A 7,179-nucleotide genomic window follows, 5' to 3' on the forward strand; every position below is an offset into this window, starting at 1 on the left:
AAGTGTGTCTACCTCATGTAGTTAACATGCTGAAGGAGTCCGCACCTCTGCTCAACCTTGTCAATTATGTACTCAGTCATTAATATCTCTTTCTCCATCGAGCATCAGCATGTTTTGGAAAAGGAAACCAAACAATTCCTGATCTAAACAATGAGAAAGCTGCAAAAACTCTTTATGCGTGCTCCTTATTTAATGTATTAATTTGGAAACTTCCCCTGGTTCTGTTCTAATAATGCCTTTGTGGCATTTGCCTGAATTCCAGATGACCAATCCGGCACTGAGGATGATTGGAACTGGGTGAAAGAGTTAATCACCAATAATGACTTTTGCTGTTTTCTATTCCATAAATTCCACAACACACAACTATTATAAAGTGCCCAGTTGTATCATCTAATGGAATGGTAGCACAGCAGGAACAGAAAAAAAAGAAAGATGTTATTTGTAAGAAGATTTTTGAGTCTCATTCTCAACTTGTCAAATACTGACGCTTTGGAATCGTAGGTCGGGTTATCCGTCATTCCCAAAGTGTCAGTATTTGACCTTTAAATATTATGATAAAACATATATTCATACTGCTAAAGCTAGCATAAAATAAATACCCTCTGGACAGAAAATGTACGTTTTGTGTTTGAGCCTCATGTGTTTGTAATGACAATGTATGATGTTTCCTAAGAAAGGAAGTGATTTATCAGTTTTATCAGCAAAAGAAGAACAAACGAGGTATTTCAAAACTCAAACACAACGGTCATGTGCTCACTGATATCACACGTAAGTGTGACATGGTCCAGGCTGAAGGAGTGTGTGTGTGTGTGTGTGTGTGTGTGTGTGTGTGTGTGTGTGTGTGTGTGTGTGCGTGCGTGCCTGCGTGTGTGTGTGTGTGTGTGTGTGTGTGTGTGTGTGTGTGCGCGTGTGTGTGCGCGTGTGTGTGTGTGTGATTGGTGGCAGGTTAGAGAAGATGGTTAGTTGCATGCAGAGAGCCTGAGTCTCAAATTAGCCATGTAGCAAAGCAAACTAAAAATAATCTGACCTGAGATCACAATAACACCCAAACAGTGAACAAACACAGATTGAAACCATGTGCATTACATCATCCAGAGTTAAACAGTCCTTTGCTTATCCCATGCTATGCTGTGTGCTATCTAGGCCAAGTTCAAGGTTACCAGTCTTTGAAGAAAAGGTGCTGGTGGTTCCTTGGCTGATGAGCCAAGCAGGTGAAGGTTGTAATTCCAATGTTGAACAATGCTGTTCTTGCTGTGCAAGGTCAGATGAAAGATGGTGGATGGAGGAAACTGGTCATTCCTTTACTTTGCAGGGATAGCAGCTCGGTGCTAACTTGCTCCGTGTTCCTTGGATTGTGTAGTTAGCTGGTAAGCTTTGCCTTGCAGCTGCTGGTGCTAACTAAGCCGGAATACTAGCAGGACCTCGCAACGCTGCTGTGAGGAGAAGTTCTTTGGACCTGCTTGAAATGCAGCTGGCCACTCTCAGCAGCTGATAGGCCCAGAAGAATCCAGCAGAAGAGAACTTCAGGGCAGGCAGCCCTGCAGGGAACGAGGTGGGGAAGAGAAAGAGCTAAGGAAGGAGCTGGAGTTTTGACTTTCTGGTGAAAGGGGGGTCTGGGAATTCTGGAAAACTGAGTTCAGTTCAGAGTCCATTTTGAAATCCACAATGAACAACTTCATCTGTGGGTCCCAACATTAGCTGAGATGCCAGGACAGAAAATGTACCCTTTTTCTTTTTTTTTTTTTTGAGCCTCACACATTTGTAATGACAATGCATGATGTTTCCTAAGAAAGGAAGTGTTTTATCAGTTTTATCAGCAAAAGAAGAACAAACAAGGCATTTTAGAACTCGGGGGTAAAAATGATGCAATCGTGTTGGCAAAGTCTGCCCACAGACAGACAGACAGTCAGACAGGCTGGAACTGGGTTACACTGACCTGCAACTTCAAATTTAAAACAGTTATTCACCAACAATTACTTTTTGGGATTGTAGGTCGAGTTGGCCACCATCACAAAGTGTCAGTATTTGACGAGTTGGGAAAATCTACTTTACTTACAAATAGGACCTTTAATAATAATGATAAAAAAAATGAAATCTTACTGCTTATACTCGTCCCAACATTTGATGCTTCCGGCCTCTCAAATGTGGGGATTTGCTAATTGGTTTTCTCATTTGACATTATAGTACCTTGAATGTCTTTGGCTGTTGGACTGTTGGCCGTATCCAAAAGAGACATTACACAATGATCATCTTGTTTCTTATGTAATTGTTATTTTGACTGGTTTTCTGATGCTTTATAGACCAAATGATTCATCTATTGATGGAGGAAATGCCAGAATTGAATCATTTCCAAATGCTGCTTTACCAGAGACACAAATACATTCAGAAACAGAAAGGAATAGGAAGAGTGTTCATTTAATAAACTGATCACACCAACACACACATTATTTAGATCTACTTAATATAAACAAATACCTCTGACTTAATAAAGAAATAATGTTCTTGATCATCATCACTGTTGGGACCGTCCACATTGTTCTGACATCAGATTGGCCCGCGTGTAGCTCGATGCTTAAATGTGGCCTCCTCATACTAACGAAGCCTGGTAAACAAAGGAAAGTGCACCGACCCTAATGTCCAGCAGGTGCCGCCTGCTTGTCACAGGCCTCCCAGGTTTGAAACTCCCACCTCCCATCGTCTTTGTGCGCACCTGAACACGTCGGTTCCGCTGCCACCAGAGGAGATAAATGCAGCTGCAGGATCATTTTCATCGCAGTCCCAGATCTTACATGTTGCAGGAAGCATCAGCTTTCGTCTGCGCAACTTTCCTCAAAGGGAGCACCCAGACGTTTGGATTAACCCAATTGTAGACACATGATTCAGCAAATCATTATCATTTTTGAATTTGTATTCACGCCTGACTTCTCCAAGTCACGTTTCGGCCGTTTTTGTAGTTGATCGAACGTGAGTTCCCAAATCCTGTCGGCCATTTTGGTAGTCCTTTCAACGAAACACTCCAAGAGATCGTGACCGCCATTTGGCTCTCCACTATCTTGTCATTTTGACGATGACCGCCATCTTGGCTCCTACTTCTTTTTCTCTCTGACACACACACACAAACACACTCTCTCTCTCTCTATTCTCTTGACATCATCTGTAAAGTATATTTGTAAAATATTTCTAAATAAAGGAACAGTGAAGGAAATGAATCCAAGCACTGACCATCACAACCAGTAAATACCACAAGACATATGCACAAAATAATCACAGAAAACTGCTCTGTACAATATATAATATAATAGAGAAGCACTGAGTGACTTTTATTGTCATACATTTGTTTCTTTGCTCACTTGCTGATGAATGTGATTTCATTCAGTTCCCTCTGACTTTACAGAGAGCTGACACTTGACCTTTTCATTTACATGGAGCTAAATAAAGAAAGGAGGCCTGCAGGTGCATCCTGTAGATCAGAGAGAGGAGTTGAAAAATGAGTCTGAAATCTGTGTGCGTGCCTTTTCTAATAGTGTTCCAGTGCTGCTCTCTAGTGTGCACTGAACAGAATAACAACACACTGTGGTATAACGTATGTGCTCCCTTCTTTACTGTCATCACATTGCGTTACACAATGTAATAAATGTATAGCAAGAAATGCACGCAAAGAACATATTACAGGACATATTAAAGGCCATTTTTAATATTAAGGTTAATTTTAGTGCAATTGATTCTTCAGTCATTAACTAAAAATGCATAATGTATACAACATTATGTGATAAAAATGTGAATTTTCAATTTTTAACTTGAATACGGTGGCAATTTGTTCTGGTGACCGTCTGCTTTACTGCAGACAACCAGCAGAGGGCAGATAGCAGCAGACATCTGTGTGTGTGTGTGTGTGTGTTTGTGATATAGAGAGAGAGCGAGAGAGGTGAAATATGTCTCACAGTTGCAACGAAACAAATAGTATTTGACACTTCTGACCCCTTATAGCCTCCACTTTGACTGCCGGGTCAAATTGACCCGAACAGTATCTATGTAATATAATCATGCAGGGGGGTGTTGCAAGTATGTGAAATTAACCATTTTCATATTATATGTTGATTACAGTTATTAACCAAGCTGAAGATGTTTCATACTGAAAAAATACTTTTAAGTAATTTTTTTTAACTTTAAAATGGGTCATTTGACCTGCAACATAACAGGGGTTTAATTTTAATAATTATCAATAATTATTATTTTATATTAACCACACCTGCCCTACCATCAATTCCCAACATCACCAATAGTATAACAAGCATATTCACTTAAATTACACCACCAAACAGAGATGGTATTTTGTAATGCAGCTTTATTCAGCAGGATAGTTTTCACTATCAAGCAATTTTACATTTTTCAACATCAATTGGAGCTGTGACTAAAATCACTTCATCTCAAAGGCTTCATGTTTACTCTTTCAATTATTTCATGCTTTGCAAAGCACAAAGATGTAGTTCAAACTATATCTTCAAAATCAAGAACAGACTCAGTCTTGATAGTATCGCCTCATTTTATCTTCGGCCACTTCATCTTGGGATCTTTCCCCACCGTTTGCATAACAAGATAGAGAAGGGGGAACAAAAGAGAGGAATCAGTTAGTCAAATTACCAAAAGAGGTCTATCAACAGATTCTTAAATGACAAATATTTTAATAATTGAGTAATTCTGCAATAATTTTTCAATCAAAAATCTGTCAGAAATTCACTGATTCTGGCTTCTGAAATGTGTCGACTTGCTTCTATACCCTCTATTATATCATTGTGAATTTAAATGGGTTGGACAAAATAAGTTACTTGAAAACATCAACTTGGGACCTGGTTAATACTGATGCTTGCTATGTTTGATCGGTTTGAGGATTTCACAAAGTCTTTTGATTTCTTTTATATTTGTCTGTTTGAAATCTCATCTCATCTGATCTCATCTCATTCTCTTGTCCGCTATGTCCCTATTGGGGTCGCGGGGTGTTGCCGCTTTTATCCCCCCCTTTCGGGGGGTTGCGGGGCTACTGGGGCCAACTCCAGCTCTCACAGGGCGAAGGCCAGGGTACACCTCTGGACGAGACGCCAGTTCATCCAGGGCCCTCTGATGGCAGAGGCTGCCTTGCAAGGTGCAAACTGCGCATCAGGAGCAATTTAGGGGTTCAGCATCTTGCTCAAGGATGCTTCGGCATGTTTGAAATCAACAGAAAGTATTTAGTAATACTTACCTCTTGCAGTTGTTCACTAAAGGGACAAAAAGCAGAAAATAATATAAATAAACATTAGTATATTATTATCATATTAGACAATCTTTGCATTTAGAACATTAATGATGCTCTCTTTGCTTAGTTTAATGTTTATTATCTGAGGAGCCAGGACTAATTAGAAGATTTTAGCTAAACACAGAACTAAGTGAAGTTATATGTAGTAAGTTAGTACAGTCAAGCGTGATTTGTTGATCACAGACTAAAGGAGCCTGCTGTTTGTGTAAATCAGAGGTCAACCTGTTAACATCAACTCAGTATGTATGAAAGCTTGTGACTTACTGCATCGCCACCGCAGATTGGGTAGGGGAAGGCTATAGCAAGTTAGAGGAAGGGGAAAGAGAGAGGAATCAGTTTGTCAAATTATCAACAGAGGTCGATCAACAGAATCTTAAATGACAAATGTTCTAATAATTTAATAATTTTTGGAGTAAAAACTGACAAAAATTCACTGATTCGAGCTTCTGAAATGTGTCGACTTGCTTATTTACCCTCTATTATATCATCGTGAATTTAAATTGGTTGGACAAAATAAGGTTATTGAAGACATCAACTTGGGATCTGGTTAATACTGATGCTTGCTGTGTTTGATAGGTTTGAGGCATTTCACAAAGTCTTTTTTATTTCTTTTTAATTTGTCTGTTGGAAATCGTCAGAAATTATTCAGTAATACTTACAGTCTGCATTTGGCCCCTAAAGGGACAAAAAGCAGAAAATAATATAAATAACCATTAGTATATTATTATCACATTTGAAAATCTTTGCATTTAGAACATTAATGATGCTCTCTTTACTTAGTTTTATGTTTATTATCTGAGGTGCCAGGACTAATTAAAAGATTCTTGCTAAAAACAGAACAAAGTGAAGTTGTATGTAGTAAGTTAGTACAGTCAAGTGTGATTTGCTGATCACAGAGTAAAGGAGCCTGCTGTTTGTGTAAATCAGAGGTCAATCTGTTAACATCAACTCAGTATGTATGAAAGCTTGTGACTTACTGCATTGGGACCAAGTCTGACTCTCCCCGGGTTCAGCCATGAGGACGACCAGCGTCAACACCAGAAAGATCATAACACACTTCATCCTGAGGAACAAATCACAGTGGCCACATCCAGAATCATTCACTGCCTTCATTCATCAGTGTCAAAGCTCATCACAACTCATCTAAAAGACTTTGCATTTATTAAAGTAACATCAGGATTAAATTGACTTCTCACCTTTCCACAGCTTGTTTGTCAGAACCAAAAAAAAACTAGTGTCACAGACAGCAAAGTGAGCACTGTGAGATCTAGAGGTGATGTGGTGCAGTCGTGAGTTACCCGTCTCTTTATAAGGATGGAGATGGAGTAATCTTATCCAGTCAATCTGTATTTCTCAATGTGTTTTGCAATTCCCTTTTTTTACGGACTGTAATGATGATGAAAGATGAAAACATATATCACATAGTGCATTTTTTAATTTTTTTAAGTATTTCACAAATGAGACCAGGCCACATTTTAACGTTAAGGTAGTTCATTTAAATCGGTATTTCGTAGGATAGAAAAAGGGGGGTCAGAGTTGTTGGATGTAGGTATAGGGGGGTTTGAGTAGGGCTGTGGATTGGCTGGACCGTCTAGGAACCAGGGAGGTTGAGACTCAGAATCGGCCCATTGAGACTCCATTGTACGTCTCAATGGGCGCACGTCTTGGTCGGTGTGACTTCATTGTCCCCCTTGTGGTCCCTGTTCAGGAGGATCTTCTTGCCGTGGGATGGCAATGTCGAAGGCTGGGCTGATGGTGATCCTGTGAGGGAGGATAGTGGAGAAGGAGAGGGTCTTGGGGGGGAGGGCTGTACGAACTTAAGACGCACGGGAGAGAAATGGTTAGGCTTGCATGTATAGACTTTGCAAGTGAATGAATCAGGGTGA

At 39.8% G+C, this 7,179-nt stretch overlaps 1 long non-coding RNA gene across 1 annotated transcript; it reads right to left on the bottom strand.

Moving 5' to 3' along the window:
• Positions 1-5,235: 5,235 nt before the first annotated feature.
• On the bottom strand, positions 5,236-6,578 carry LOC311268548. The gene is made up of 5 exons (XR_014623977.1): positions 6,490-6,578; positions 6,271-6,356; positions 5,953-5,968; positions 5,558-5,589; positions 5,236-5,255 (listed from the first exon to the last, which is right to left on the bottom strand). It is a non-coding gene; the product is annotated as an uncharacterized lncRNA (long non-coding RNA).
• Positions 6,579-7,179: the final 601 nt, after the last annotated feature.

Source organism: Pagrus pagrus (genome assembly GCF_965226575.1).
Source record: "Pagrus pagrus genome assembly, chromosome: 13".
Taxonomy (NCBI): domain Eukaryota; kingdom Metazoa; phylum Chordata; class Actinopteri; order Spariformes; family Sparidae; genus Pagrus; species Pagrus pagrus.